Below are 14,703 nucleotides of genomic sequence, written 5' to 3'. Positions count from 1 at the left end.
ATTTTTTTTTTTTTTTTTTTTTTTTTTTTAAGTAGCAAGAAACATTGAGTCTGTCACACTGGTCCTTCTCTTTCATTTTTTTTTTTTTCTTTCTGAATGGGGTTTCCTTTCTTAATAAGAGGACCTGAGCAAGCTTTGGTGGAAATGCCCGTGTCTTATTCACTCTCAATGCCTAGGTCAGTGGCTGTCCTATAGAAATCGCTATATAGCTGTTGCCTGAGCAAAAGCAGAACCTTTTGCTTAGAGGACATGCTTTTTAAGATTCTCTATCTACATCTTAGCTCTAATTAGGAAGTGTTCTAATTTACTGATTTCAGCAGGTGCTTGGAAAAGGGCAGAGCCAAACTGTGGCTTATTCATGATTTGGTCACAAGATACAATGACCAGAACTCTGGAATTCCCGATGGCACTCTTCATAACCCTTCAACCATAGGCTCATGCCAGGCCACGGGATAACTCCGTGCCATCTCCTTCCGGGCTCTGCCCTCAATCTCAAAAGTCCTGGTAAATCCTCATATTGTTTTTCTCAAGTCCACAAAGAAGCATAAAAATAAAAACCCCTGGGGAAAAATAGCATTTATGTGGCCCATACTGAATTCTACGCGATCTATTCTTCTTTGTTTTAGACCTGGGTGCTAAGCATGGAGGAAAGCTGGAATCATACAGCCAAGTTGTAAAGATAAAACATAAAAACACAGGGAAAATATGATGAATTTTCAAAACTTCTGGATAAAGTTCATAAAGTCTTCACTTCTCCATCAAACACACCCTATCTTCCACCTTGACCTAGAATGCCATAGCTCAATGGTCAAGTTGATGTACTAGAACATTTTACCATGAGGAAACCAAGCCTCGAATAGTAACTTAATAGCAAGTTCACACATTTTAACGTCCAAAGGGAAATACTGCTTCCCCCTTTTTGTATCGGGATTTTTGTCCGTGCTAAGAGCCCTACTTGCAATGGAATAAGGACCAATATCTTCTACTACCCTTTACCTAAGGCCATTCAACGATGGCAGCAAGAGTATATATTCAGTGGGTCCCGGGACACTTTTGGGGGAAGGAGAGACAAGGACACAGACAGCAAGATGTGAAATCGTCCAGGGGTTCCCTGTCCCTGGGTTAAGGCTTGTAAGATACTGTTGAAGAAAAAAAAAATGACAGATAAGCATCTTAAATCATAGTAAATTACACACTGCATGCTGGTGGCTCGGTCATGGAAAATTATGAAGCTACGTGATGTCTCATTTGTTGTGCTGAAAACAAATGTAAATAAATTACTGGGAGAATCTCATTTACATTTAGAACTTCATCCTGATACATGACATGACTACCAATTTTTCTAAAGATACTCAGAGAAGAAATACCCTGCATTAAACCCAGATCATGCAGAAGATCATGCAGATAGTGGCAAGAGTTTGATGTGCTGCAGGGTTTTCTAAGCAAGAACAACCTATACTTTCCAAACAGTAGAAACAGGCACCCCTACCCCCACTCTACACACACAGATGAGAGAGAGGGGCATCAAACTCATGGTCGCTCCCGTTTCTAATGCCCCATCAGCTGCCATTCAGAGCGAACATGCCTGACCCTCATCAGTGGGCTAGCTGGTTGCCCAGCAGTGGGGATGGTTTGTAGTGAGCTGTTCACACTCACCCCATCCCACCCACAGGGGTTAATGGGACAGAATGGAGTTTACTGGCCCCTGTAGGGGTCAAGCCAATGACCGATCCCATTAACACTCTGCGTGGACCAATGGAGCTGCGAAGCCATGGACTCGCATTGAGTAGGAATCGGTCATCAAGCGCACAGGCGCCCTGTGCGGGGAAGCAGCTGACCCGGGAAGGCAGATATGCGATGCAGGAGACTAATGGGATTTGAGCAAAAAACCTTGAAGGGCTTCAGGTCTAGGGTGGCCATTAGGCTTGCTGCCATGCTTAATGTCTCCCGTCCGTCTCTCCATGACCCCATCCAAATGATCCAGGGCAAAGGCAAGGACTCATGGACCAGGGACAGAGCCGCAGTCACTGAATGCAATGAGAGGGAACCAGCGGGCCCTTAGCACAAAGCTCTGAAGACCATTCTCTGTAGCCTACGGAGCTACAGCGACACAGGAGTGGACTTATTTCAAGGCTATGCTACTACACGTGACATCCTTTGTGTGCTATTGTTCCTTCCACAATACACACAGTAACACCTCTGCATGCTTTGCCTCTTAAGTGAGGGCCTGGGATTCAACCTTTTTTTGTCTCCACAGCTGTGACTGGCCTCACATTCCTGCCATCAAATGCCTTCCCACTCTCCCTGGATAGCTCAGAAAGTTAAGTTTTGCTTTCTACCCCCCCGACGAGGGTGAAATAGGACCATTGCCTAAGTCGGGAGATGATGGGGTAATAGCCCCATCCTCATTGTCGTCCCCAGTGGCATATTTACATAAGCTGGAAGAGGCTGAGAGTTTATTGGTTAAGGGGAAATAAGCAGGCCATGAAATAATTATTTTTCATCGCGCCCTGCCAAAGCCATTCGGCCAAAGGCTAAATTGAGCTGCTATTGTGATGATTTGAACTGTGGAGCCAGAAGGCTTTGCTGCACAGCATCCCAGCTGTCCTAAATTTTGTTCTGATGGCCAGTGCTCATTTTGGCACAGACCCTGCCAAAAAAATGGTCCCTGGGATAGGCCGGGGGAAGAGTCGCTTTATCCAGACCCACATCAATTATGGATTTAGGGTCATTCAGAGAATGTGATGATTAACAAATCACTTCCTAAAACTGTAAGGACAAGACTCCCATATGCAAATGGCAGGCCACTCATATGCACACACTGAGGCGAGACAATGATCGGGAAGACTTCCCAAACCTACTGATGGTCGTTGCTTTTAACACTGATTGCACTTTGCTGCAAATGACTTCTTCCGGAAGGCCCTCACTGCGGGAGGCTATGGCAGCACTGGCTTAATGGGGGCATCGACCCCAGGTTGGCCTGGCACCTTGACAGGCATGTCTGGTGACTGCAGGAGTCCTTGACCCAGAAAGGGGGCTTGCGGATGCCACATAGACTGTGTTCAGAGTGGCACCCCAGGGTCCAGAGCAATCCTAGCCTATGGCAGGCACGTAACAGGTACGTGTTAGAAGAAGGAACAAAAGTTGGCAGGCCATTAGCCCATAGGGACGAGGGTGTTAAGTCTGTCAAACCTTTATAAATACACTGGAGGCCCATTGTATGAAGAGATTCGTGCAATAGGCCTTCCTTCCCTTGGCTTCCAGCACTGGTTTTCCTCTGGCACCAGGGACCCAGGCCTTCGCTCAGGCCAGAGTCTGCCATCTTCCCTGCAAACTCCACCTAGAGTCTGCCATCTTCCTCTTCGCTGCAGCTGGAGTGCTATTCATGTAGATCCCTTCACCTCCTGCCCTCCCTCTCATAGCAGGTGTCCTGCCCTGCCCTGCCATTCTGCACCTGGAGCAGCTGGTCAGCCACCATCTTTGTCCTTTAATTTGCATATTCCTTCCTGACTGGCAGGTGGACATAGTGGAGTGATGGTTAATTTACATGTTACTCATTTATTAGTGTAGATATTCTCTTTGTGTGGTAGGATGGACGCATTTTGGAATAGTAACCTAGGTTGGAGACACAGAAAACTGCCAAATCTGTTCTCTTTTAACAAGCCACAACTTCCGCCGAAACAGGTGTGGCTCAGTGGATAGAGCATCAGCCTGCGGACTGAAAGATCCCAGGTTCGATTCCGGTCAAGGGCACATCCCCAGTGGGGCGTGTGCAAGAGGCAGCTGATCGATGTTTCTCTATCATGGATTCTAGCTTTCTATCTCTCTCTTCCTCCCTATAAAGACTCAATAAAAATATATCTTAAAAAAATAACAAATCACAACTTCCTTATTCTTTGGCTAAGATCCATTCCCAATGGGGAAGAGAAGCAAAGGCAATATTCAATCTGATGCACTGTTCTAACAAAATGTACACTAGGTCCCTAACCAGTTTGGCTCAGTGGATAGAGCAGTAAGCCTGCAGACTGAAAGGTTCCAGGTTCAATTCTGGTCAAGGGCATGTACCTGTATTACGGGCACATCCCCAGTAGAGGTGTGCAGGAGGCAGCTGATCGATGTTTCTAATTCTCTATCCCTCTACCTTCCTCTCTGTAAAAAAAAAAAAAAAAAAAAAATCAATAAAATACATATCTTTAAAATGTACACTAGGTTTGCCTCTAAAAGATCTCCTAATTTTCCTGCCATTTATCTTTCAAAATATTAAAAGAAATAGAATCAGCTGTGATTGCATATTAATTCCATGTAGACCAGTAAGGAGGGTACAGCTCTGGGGATCACTCCTGCCACCCACATCCAAATGGTGTCTAGGAGGAGTTGCCCAGAGCCTCAGTAACTCCCACTTCTGTTAGGACAAGTCTAGCCTTAAATATAAAAGGCCAATAGGGTAAGGTCAACTTTGAATAACTGTGGCCAAAAATAAATATATTTTTAAAAATCCTAAATAACATCCGTCTAGGGCTTTTGGTTCTAACTTCATGGGTAAATCAATATTATATGCAGGAAAAGTATACGCACAAGAAAGTGAACTCCACTGTTTGTGGTCAAGGCCAGTGAGAAAGCAAAGCATGTCCACAGCTCATTGAAAACTCCTTTCAGTCATTTTATTTTCAAGTGCCAATGCTTTCCCACCACCTGCTAAGGATGCTCACCAGTAAGATGGTGGCTTCTAGACCCCTTACCCTTGCCCACACTCTTATGAAAGCAAGTTCCAATGCAGAAACCCAAAATCAGGGCATTTGATGGGATAAATAAGAGAAAACAACTGAAGTCACGGGTCCTGAAAAGTATTAGATGAATGTTCATTATGCTAATCATTTGTCATGCACACACTTACTGATTTTGAGAGAGAGAGGAAGAAAGAGAAACATTGATGTGAGAGAGAAACGTCGATCAATTGCTGACCCTATGAGTCTCTACCCTGGATTGAACCCACGACCTAGGTATGTTCCCTGACTGGAAATGAAACCTGCGAAATTTTGGTGGATGGGATAATGCTCCAACCAACTGAGCCCACCCAGCCAGGGCTAAGCTGATCACTTGTAAGAGAGAGGACAGTACCAAAGACTTCAGTGAGCCCCATCCTAGAAAACCACTAACACAATGTTACATAGTTCCAGAACTATTAAACTCACAGCCATGGAGGTCATTTTCATTCTGATTTTCTATTCTCTCTTTCACATATTATTCCTACCTGGAATAATACATGGCCCAAGATGAGAGAAGAAACCGCTGAAAAAGGAAAATTCCTGCTAAACGATAAAAAGTGAAATTCCAGCCCAGAGCAACCTTTGCCTCCTACCCTTTCCTCCTCCCGCCTCCCCCCCTCCCCCGCCCTGTGGTCAGCCGTGCATGGTGACCAAGCACCTGCCTGCCATTCCCGACCTCTCCTCTCTTCGTGGCTTGCTGAGCCTCATGGGACTTGCAGCAACTCGTGACTCAATTCCCACCTGAGTTGGAGGCACGGACAGAGCCCTGACCTGTGGCCGGTGAGACAGCCACCCCTGTACCTGCTGACTACACCCCCTCCAGGATCCAACCCATGGGCCCAAGGAAGTGACAGGATACCCTCCCCTTTAAAGCAAAGAAAGAGATGGCAAAATGCTTCATTTCCATGACATTCAGCAGAGAATGAGAACCAAAACAGCCCTTCGTATTGGACTTGCAAATGGCAAGAGTGTTAAAGACATTACTCCATGCTATTGTAATTAAAGCGCCAGTCACATATACACATAAGACTACTCACTTCTTCCCAGAGTGCTGGGTTCAGGGAAGACCAGGCTCCAACAGAGAGGTGATTGAACAGCACTTCTGCCCTGAGTTTGGCTGAAATGATACAATGTTTTACATGTGCTAACACATGTGACCATCCACTGAGGGGGGGGGGGGTCTGATTTGGAGTGCTATTAATGTGTAGCCTTTTCTAGCAAATCTGCCTAAGGGATTAGTAACCCCCCAAAAGTTCAGTTGAATATTAACTGCATTAACTTTGCTGGCTGCAATGTCCCGCTACCCACAAACAGCCTACGGTGCCTGAGGGGTGACTTGCTTAACCCAAAACATTCCATGCAGAGCCCCACTGCTGGGAAATCATTCCTGCCAACCCTAGCTGAGACTCCCCAAAAAAGAACCCAGTCTAGGGTATCCATGGCTTTACCACACTGCCACAATATCTCTGACCAAGAAACACCCTTTACTTCTCCAAATTTTACACTTAACCAAGTCCCCCAAGGTGATTAGAAAAGACATGTCCTATAAGGTAAGGCTTTCAAATGATCTATGTAAATTAAAACTAACAGTTACTCACCACAAAGGTCACATGTTTATCCCATTCCCAAAACATGCCCCCAAGATCAACTTCCTATGGACTATAATAATTCTGGGGGGAAATCACAGAGAACAATTTTATTACTATTCCAGTACCCCCCCCCAAAAAAAAAAAGAGCGAATAAACCTTGAATCCATATGATAAACAGAAGAGAGGGGACCAATCTTCTGCCCAAAGACAGCACAATCAAGAGGAGATGAGCGCCCCTAACCTCCCTCTCTCCTACTCTAGTTCTTTGTTCTATGCATTCGTCAGCCCTTCCAAGCCATCCTTACAAAGGAAGTCAGTGTAATTAGAAAGCAAGTTAGATCTTAGGGCTTGCAACATTTTTTTTTTCTCATAATGCTGTACACTTAATTGTTCCTGCCAGTTAGCAACCCAATTATGTTGTCCAGAAATGGAGACAAACAGTGCATTTTAGTATTTAAACAGGCATGGACACTGTAAGCAGAGAGCCGTAAACCACACCAGTATGCTGGAATTAAAGCTAGATGTGAGAAGAAAAAGTTTCACTTCCACCAATCACCAACCCATCCTGCAAAAAAAATAAAATTTAAAAAAAAAAGCTACACACAGATCAGAAGGGAGGTGGAACAGGAGAGGCAGAGCTGGTTTCCTAGTTTGGGATGAGATTTTGTCAAAACCCAGACATAAAAATATAACATGATAAAGAGGACAGGTAACAATATGGTACAACACCCTTTAAGGATGATCAACTGGGGGGACTGAACCAGGAAACCGAACAGGCCTCTTGGCAACTGGTTGTATCTTTAAAATTTCCTCAACAGGGAAGTGCGGGTAAGAGAAGCACCATACTGTTCCCAAACTGATTGACTTCAACAACAAAGCCTGCCCGTTGTCATGAAGTTAATTTTCTAATTCATTGCCCAACACATTCTATAAAGTTCAAGCCAATGACTGGGCTTTTTGTCCATTCAATTTTTCTCTCTGGAGCACTCAGCTAGACCACACTTGGCTTTAACTACTGCCAGACCAATTCATTAAGAAAAAAGGGGATGGTCTTGAGCCAGAATATTTATACACTTGATTCAGAAACAATCTATTCTAAGGGACATTTTCCCAAGCTAAATGCACTACAGGGCTTTCCTATTCATAAAATTCATCAGCTGGTCTGTAAGTCCCTTAAGTGAGGAGAGAGAGAAAGAGTCAGATACAACAAAGGAAAATTCACACTGCCCCCAAAGAGAGAAAATGCCCAAGGCACGGCGTGGTTTTAGGCTACTTAGAAAGCAATGAAACTTCTCTTTCTTCCATTCACTCTGATTACACAACTAATATTTACACAGCTTAGACCTTCTTGTAACCCAAGGGATCGGCATTACCCAAGCAAAGAAGAGAGAACAACCAATACTCAGTATCCTTGCCACCCCAGCTCCAGCCCCCAGTTTCCACCCTTTATCTGGAATGCTGCTTAGGTTGTTGTTAAAGAGACAAGAAGATGGTCCAGAACACCACAAAGACACATGTGCACATACACAAGCACTCTCTATGCACACACAAGAACCATACAGAGCTTCATATCTACATGTGTGTTATCTGGGTGACCAGAGCACAGGTCTTCTCCTTCCCCTCCCTCTTCTCTATGGCCACTGACAGCACCCCTTTTCCCAATCAGACTTTTCACACACATGCCACAAATCACAAGTAGGACCTCACACTGAGCTATACAGAGGATAAACACATCACCATGACCAGAAAACCAACCACTTGCCTGAGGACCCCAAGCAAAGAATTACTAATGACAAATCTGCATACCTGACAGACACCACAGATCTGAGTTCTGCTGTTAAACTAAACTGTGTAATCTTAGAAAAACTGCTTAGCCTTTCTGATCCTTAGCTTTACCTTTTACAAAAGGAAGCGTTAGATGATCTGGTCTCTGAGCTACCTTCCAATTCTAAGATCTTCATTTTATTTTCTGTGCTCATTGAAGATCAATGGACTTGAGGAATCTGGCTGAATATTCATCAAAGATAGTCCAGAGCTAGGGTTGTCTAATATGGTAGCCACCACCCCTATGCAGCTATTAGACCGTGAAATGTGACTAGCCCAGATTTCAAAGGCTTAGTGTCCAAAAAATGCAAAATAGCTCATCAATAATTATTATGTTGGTTACATATCAAAATAGTAATATTTAGGATATATTGTGTTATATCAAATGCATTATTAAAATTAAATTTATCTATTTCTTTTCACTTTTTTAAGTGGTATTTGAACATAAATTAAAAACCTGACTCACATTACATTTCTGTTGGACAGCAATGTTCTCTCTATAAGAGAGGTAGGCATGGAGGCCAAACTGGGTCCACTGACTATTTTTATATACTCCAAAAGGCAAAAAGAGTTTTTACATTTTCAAAGGACTCTTTTATAAAAAGAGAGAGACTGTGTGTATAGAGACCACGTGTGGCCAGCAAAGGCTCAACTATTTACCATCTTGCCCCTGTAGAAAAAGTCTGCAGACCCGCCCTTGTGCCTCTTTGCAGGGTGTGGGTGCCAGAGTCTTACCCAGTCTTGAATGCAGGGGTAGAAAATCAGGCGTGGAGAAATCTCCCCATCCATCTCCATAATCCTGCCATTGTCCTAAGTGCTGGTAGAGAGGATATGAGGAGAATTCTAGAAGAGGAGGAAGGGATAGCGCAGTTCAGGGCTGATTTTCCCAGGCTAACCACAGCAGCAAAGACTGCACAAACTACTAGCTCACAAATTCCATTTACCTTCTTAGGAGAACAAGAAGAGCCTGGCCGGTGTGGCTCAGTGGTTGAGTGTCAACCTATGAACCAGGAGGTCATGGTTCAATTCCTGGTCAGGGCACATGCTTGGCTTGTGAGCTTGATCCCTTGTGTGGGGCATGTAGGAGGCAGCTGATCAATGACTCTCTGATCATTGATATATCTCCTCTCTCTCTCTCTCTCTCTCTCTCCCTTCCTCCCTCCCTCCCTCCCTCCCTCCCTCCCTCCCTATTCCTCTCTGAAGCCAATAAAAATATGTTATTGAGACAGAGAAAGACAGAGAGAGAGAGAGAGAGATGGAGAGAGAGAAGGAGGGAGAATGAATAAGAATAAACAGCCTGGAGGGACATGTGACAACTTTAACCAAAAATTGTAGCTTAGGATGGGGTGACACACTCAGAATGACCAACTATGTGCCCACAACTGAAGGGGTCCAAAATCTGAGATTTTTCCACCTGCCACAGTGAAAAAATAGGACAGTCCTGGGAAGAACAGGAGGCATTGGTCACTTTAAATCTGAACAGTAGAAGCTGTCCTGCTACAGTATATAAAGGATGCAATGCTAATCGCATTTTTCCCAATAGGAAATTTGCCTTCTTTAATAAAGCTGCATGTTGAATTTGTGCCCTTTCTACTTTTATTACCTTTTAGTTATTGGAAATTAAATTTTCAGTAAGTTCTGCATTGACCATTCAGTTCTTTCATTTTGTGGTCTTGGATCAAATCCCTTAACTGCTCGGGGCCCCACTTTTTCTTCTATCCGCTCCTCGGAGTAGACAGTACATTCTTCCCAAGGACTTCTGTTGGAGGACCAAACAGGGACTGTAAGAATCTGGAAGGGGCCAAGTTGGGGTGGCTCAGTGGTTGAGCTTCAACCTATAAACCAGGAGGTCAGGGTTTGTTTCTGCTCAGGCACATACCCAGACTGCAAGCTCAATCCCCAGTAGGGGGCATGCCAGAGACAGCTCATCAATGATCCTCTCTCATAATTAATGTCTCTCTCTCTCTCTCTCTCTCTCTCTCTCTCTCTCTCTCTCTCTCTCTCTCTTTCTTCCTCTCTGAAATCAATAAAAATATATTTTTAAAAAAGAAGAACCTAAAGGGAAATGAGGAGTCTCAACTAAGGATTCCTACTCAATCTGTGATGACATTGACAAAACTCTCAATAGGATGGATCTTGAGAAAGTGTTTAAAACTGTTCAACTCTAGAACTGCTTGCACTGGAGACAAAATAGTTCCAACAAGGCCCAATTTCCCAAGAAAAGGGTACATTGGCAACACTTCAAGCCCAGAAAAGCTGTATATCCCATTTACCTGAACCCACATGGTGACATGTGATTATCATTTGTTTCCATTAGGTGGGAGGTAACTGTTTTGAAAACCAAGGATGGAATGATTATATATGTCACTTTCACAAACAACCAAACTTTGGAGTGGAATTCCCCTTCTCCCAAAGGACAGGGAGATGTCCCCCACCATCTGGGAGGAGATTGTGTCCTCCGTTGCATATTCAACGCACTTTCTCTCTGCTTCATCCAGGGCTGCTCTATTGTGCAATAATTGGTCCCCATTGTCACATGCACAATTGGGCTGCTCCAATGTAAGAGTAAAACCTCTTCAAGAGTTATCACCATGGCTAGCCTGAGGCACAGACGGCCCCCTGTGGCCACCTGCCTGCAGCAACCCGTGACTAGGGCATACAAGAGGGAGGGGTGCATCTATAATCCTTTATTTTTGTTAGAAATGCCCCCACAAAACCTCTTTATTAAAGGCTGAGTGTTGCGTCAAGTCCCCAGTGAAGACTCTGTCCGGGTACAGCCTGTTGAGGAAGGGAAGTGGCCGAGGCTCAGGACAAAGCGGAAGCTGGGAAGGCCAGAACTCCTGCTGGTCCCAGCCCCTCCCCACAGAGGCAGCTGGCCTTCTCCCTGCAGGCCTGTCCCCTTGTCCCAGATATTACCCCCTCTAACCCCCAAGTCCTGGGGGCCATTCGCCACCACCTGAGCTACCCACAGGGTCCTCCCAGCCCTGTGAGCTCAGCCTGGGTACAGTCTGGATATCCCCAGAATACTGAAGACATTTCGAGGCTCCCACATGCCTGAAATTCTCCCTTTTCAACTCAGAATCCCTTTCATGTCAAAGTCAAACTTTGGATTCCTTTTTCTTGTTATTGTTTCGACACATGCCTTTTTGAAATTTCTTTGTTCCCCTTGGTCTGTGGCAAACTCTGCCGCTCCAGACTCTGAAGTTCAGATTGGCCTGGGGGGGGGGTTACTTCTCTCCACCCCCCCATTCAGTGGAGTCCTCTGAACCACGGGATCTGGCACTCAGAAGTAAGCGGCATGCTGGCCACAGAACAATGACACACATTGTTCTGTCCTCCTGGGATATTGACACTTGAACCACAGGGACCTGGACTGCTGCTTCCCCTGAGACAAAAGCCAACTTTCTCCCATGAAACCTTTTGAATCCAGACCCACAGAGGTGGGGGAAAGCCAGAGGCTTGCCAGCCAGGCGAGTGGGCCTCAGCACGCTTCCTCCTCCAGCGTGATGCTCACAGCTGGGCGAGTGCAAGCAGGAAGCAGCTGCAGGGTGCACTGTCACAGGCATGCGCCTGGTGCTACTCAATTATTTTAACGCCAAGGAGTCATCATTGTAAATCAGGATGGGCTATTGCACCACAAATTAAAGGGTCCAGAATGAGGATTTTTCTGTGTCATCTAGATAACAACACCGTCTGCCCAGCAGGCATGGCTACCTTATGAACCAGAAGGTCATGGTTTGATTCCTGGTAATGGCACATGCCCAGGGTGCGGGCTCCATCCCCAGTGTAGGGCATGCAGGAGGCAGTCGATTGATGTTTCTGTCTTTCTCTCTCCCTTCTTCTCTGTTTAAAATCAACATAAACAAATATTTTTTAAGTGTTGTAAGAAATTGGAAGTTGAGGAATGAGGTCAAAGATACTATGTCAATCTAATTCAGGCCTGCATTTTCCGTAAATTACAGACACTTTCTTCCATAAGGGCAGCCCCTACAAACATCTCTGGCCCCAGAAGATATAGCTAGAAGAAGAAAAAAAATCACCAGGCCCTGCAGTATTTAACAGGATGTTTAGGTTTCAACACAAAAGTCCAAACCTCGATTGCAGGGAAAGCACTAGTGAGTCTGCGGAACAATTAGGAGCAGGCGCAGAGCTCCGCTGTTCCCAAGAAACCTGTAAGTGCCTCTCAGAGAGTGATGACCAGGGACTCGCCCAGCTGGCCTGGCTCAGTGGTTGAGCATCTACCAATGAACCGGGAGGTCACGGTTTGATTCCCAGTCAGGGCACATGCCCAGGTTGTGGGCTCAATCCCAGATCTGCACTGGATAAACATTTCCACATGTTTATCTTTATTTCCACATATTTCCATGGTACCTAGCCTACAAAGACTAAAATGGAGGAGGAGGAGGAAGAGGAGGAGGAGGAGGAGGAGGAGGAGGAGGAGGAGGAGGAGGGAGAAGGAGGAAGAGAAAGAGAGAAGGCAAGAACCATGAGCTTCATTCTAATGAGGCAATATCTCCCAGAGAATGCTTAATTGTCCCATGTTTTTGGCTTCTGTTTCATAAGAATGGTGACACTATATCTTTTTTTTTCTTTTCTTTTCAATTTCCGACTGGTGATCTTTCAAAATGGGTCATATGAGACTTCCAGTCAAGATGGTGGCATAGGAAAAAACTGGGTCATCCAGGCAATTAAATCGATTTTTGGACAAGACGTGGATAAGAAAGTCACAGGGCTAGTGAGCTCCAGATCTCCCTCTTCGGCAGCATGGCGGAGAAAGTTCTTAGCCGTTGTTTGTCTCCCGTCCAGTCCGATGGAGAAGGAAGCAGAGAGGCTGCCTCTGTCCTCCTGACAGGTCTGACACAGAGAAGCAAACGTCCCTTTCCTTCCTTCCGTCTGCCTGCACTTGGAATTGTCTGCTACCGTTCACATCTCCTATCTTGCTACTTTGGGGTTTAATACTATTGTGAAGTTGTTGCTTTAGTTAAATGTTTAAGGCACTATAATATAATTTTTTTTAATTTAATGATGATTTTTAGTTTGGGAATATTTCAGGATTTTTCTATCAACAATTAAACTTTTCCTGTCCTGTGAAATATCTTCATGATTCTAATACACCTTTAACCTTCAAAACAAACAAACAAACAGACAAAATACCCTGAGATGGTTTGTTTTGATTATGCAAAAGTTGTGAATTAGGAAGCTTGGGGAATTTCTCCAAGATAACACTCTATCAGCAGGCATTTGGGTTGAGATTCAAACCATCCTAATTTGACTCCAAATCCTACTCCCTCTACCTCCACTAGATACACAACGGTACTCAATAGATGCTGCTGACTCTGCTCCACTCACTCCAAAGAGAGGCTCTGAGAAACCTGCTACGCTTGAAGGAAAGACAATGCCAGATCAATGACTTGAACATGGACCGTGCTGAGTTTTACTTGTAGTTTCCAGCAAAGCCCTGCATTGCTCTCTAGCACTTCCCGTTACTCCCTTCCACACGGTGCACTGTCCACGGCAAAAGAGCCTCCTCTGTAAGCTCATGCCCTCCCCGTCATGCTCTGCGCTGAGTGGGTGCTCAGTGAAAGCATTAAAAATATTCTCATTTTTATCAAAAAAAAAAAAAAAAAAAAAGAAAGGAAAAGAAAAGAAATCACAGAACCCAGGAGGGTCTAGTTGAGAAGCTCCATCGTCAGAAACACTGAAAAAAGAACAGAGCTGCCACCACAGTTGGTGAAAGGAACAGCTTACAAGCCATACCAAAAGCCCTTTTCCCTCATCTAATCCCCCAATCAACCTTCTGACACAAGATAGCAATGTCATTAAATCTTTTAAACATTCGCTGCAAGTCGGAATAAAGGTAGTGCGTTTTAAGAGCTGAAAGAATGTCTATAGACACACTCACACACAAAAGCTCACATACATCCATATGTAACCCACTACGTAATTGTTAAAGGAAAAGGCTCAGGAGAGACTTAACATAGTCATTTTATCGCATTGATCCCGTGTGTGACAGTCAAGAATCTAGCTAAGTCCAGCTTAGATTTGAGAGGCCAGTTTTCCATCTTTGGATTCTCCGGAAAAGTCAGTTTCCACAGCAAGCCCTGTCTATAGAGTCTTTGTTTATTGTTTCTACTCTGCTTGCTCCCTGGAAGAGTGAGTGGTCAACGGGCATCTGACTGTCACCCAAGCAGCTGGCAGACTCAAGTGTCACAGCTTAAGCCCACACCTGCTGAGTTCCCCACAGAATCTCCACTTTAATTAGAATGAGATATTGGTCTGTGAGGATGTGTTCTAATTTTACTTCTTATTTTAAAGCTTTTGTTGGCATGCAATGGCCTTTCTACAAGTTTTTGCAAGGAATACTGATGCTTGCCCTAAGAAAGCTTTAGGATTCTATTCGAAGCAATGCACCCAGTGGGTTGTTAACTGAGGTTTCAGGATCTGCAATCAGTGGGTCCCAGGGTACAGCTCTGCCATTCAACCATGATGCTGTCAATATTCAATGCTCCCCAATAGCATTCCAG

The 14,703-nt window shown here is 44.7% G+C and overlaps 1 protein-coding gene across 4 annotated transcripts in view; it reads right to left on the bottom strand.

The window, feature by feature from the left end:
- The window catches only part of ESRRG (estrogen related receptor gamma), a 444,044-nt gene that overhangs the window by 361,867 nt on the left and 67,474 nt on the right, over positions 1-14,703 (bottom strand). Inside the window, exon 1 of one of the 4 annotated variants that reach the window (XM_045587117.1) lies at positions 5,804-5,920. The exons of the other annotated variants lie outside the window; for them this stretch is intronic. The gene's annotated coding sequence lies outside the window, so the exon portion shown is untranslated. Of the gene's footprint in view, positions 1-5,803; positions 5,921-14,703 lie in introns of those variants that run through there. 4 annotated transcript variants of the gene reach the window in all.

The sequence above is a fragment of the Pipistrellus kuhlii genome, unplaced genomic scaffold (assembly GCF_014108245.1).
Source record: "Pipistrellus kuhlii isolate mPipKuh1 unplaced genomic scaffold, mPipKuh1.p scaffold_m20_p_25, whole genome shotgun sequence".
Lineage (NCBI taxonomy): Eukaryota > Metazoa > Chordata > Mammalia > Chiroptera > Vespertilionidae > Pipistrellus > Pipistrellus kuhlii.
Note: the sequence above shows the minus strand (reverse complement) of the source record. Positions and strands in the feature narration are given on the sequence as shown.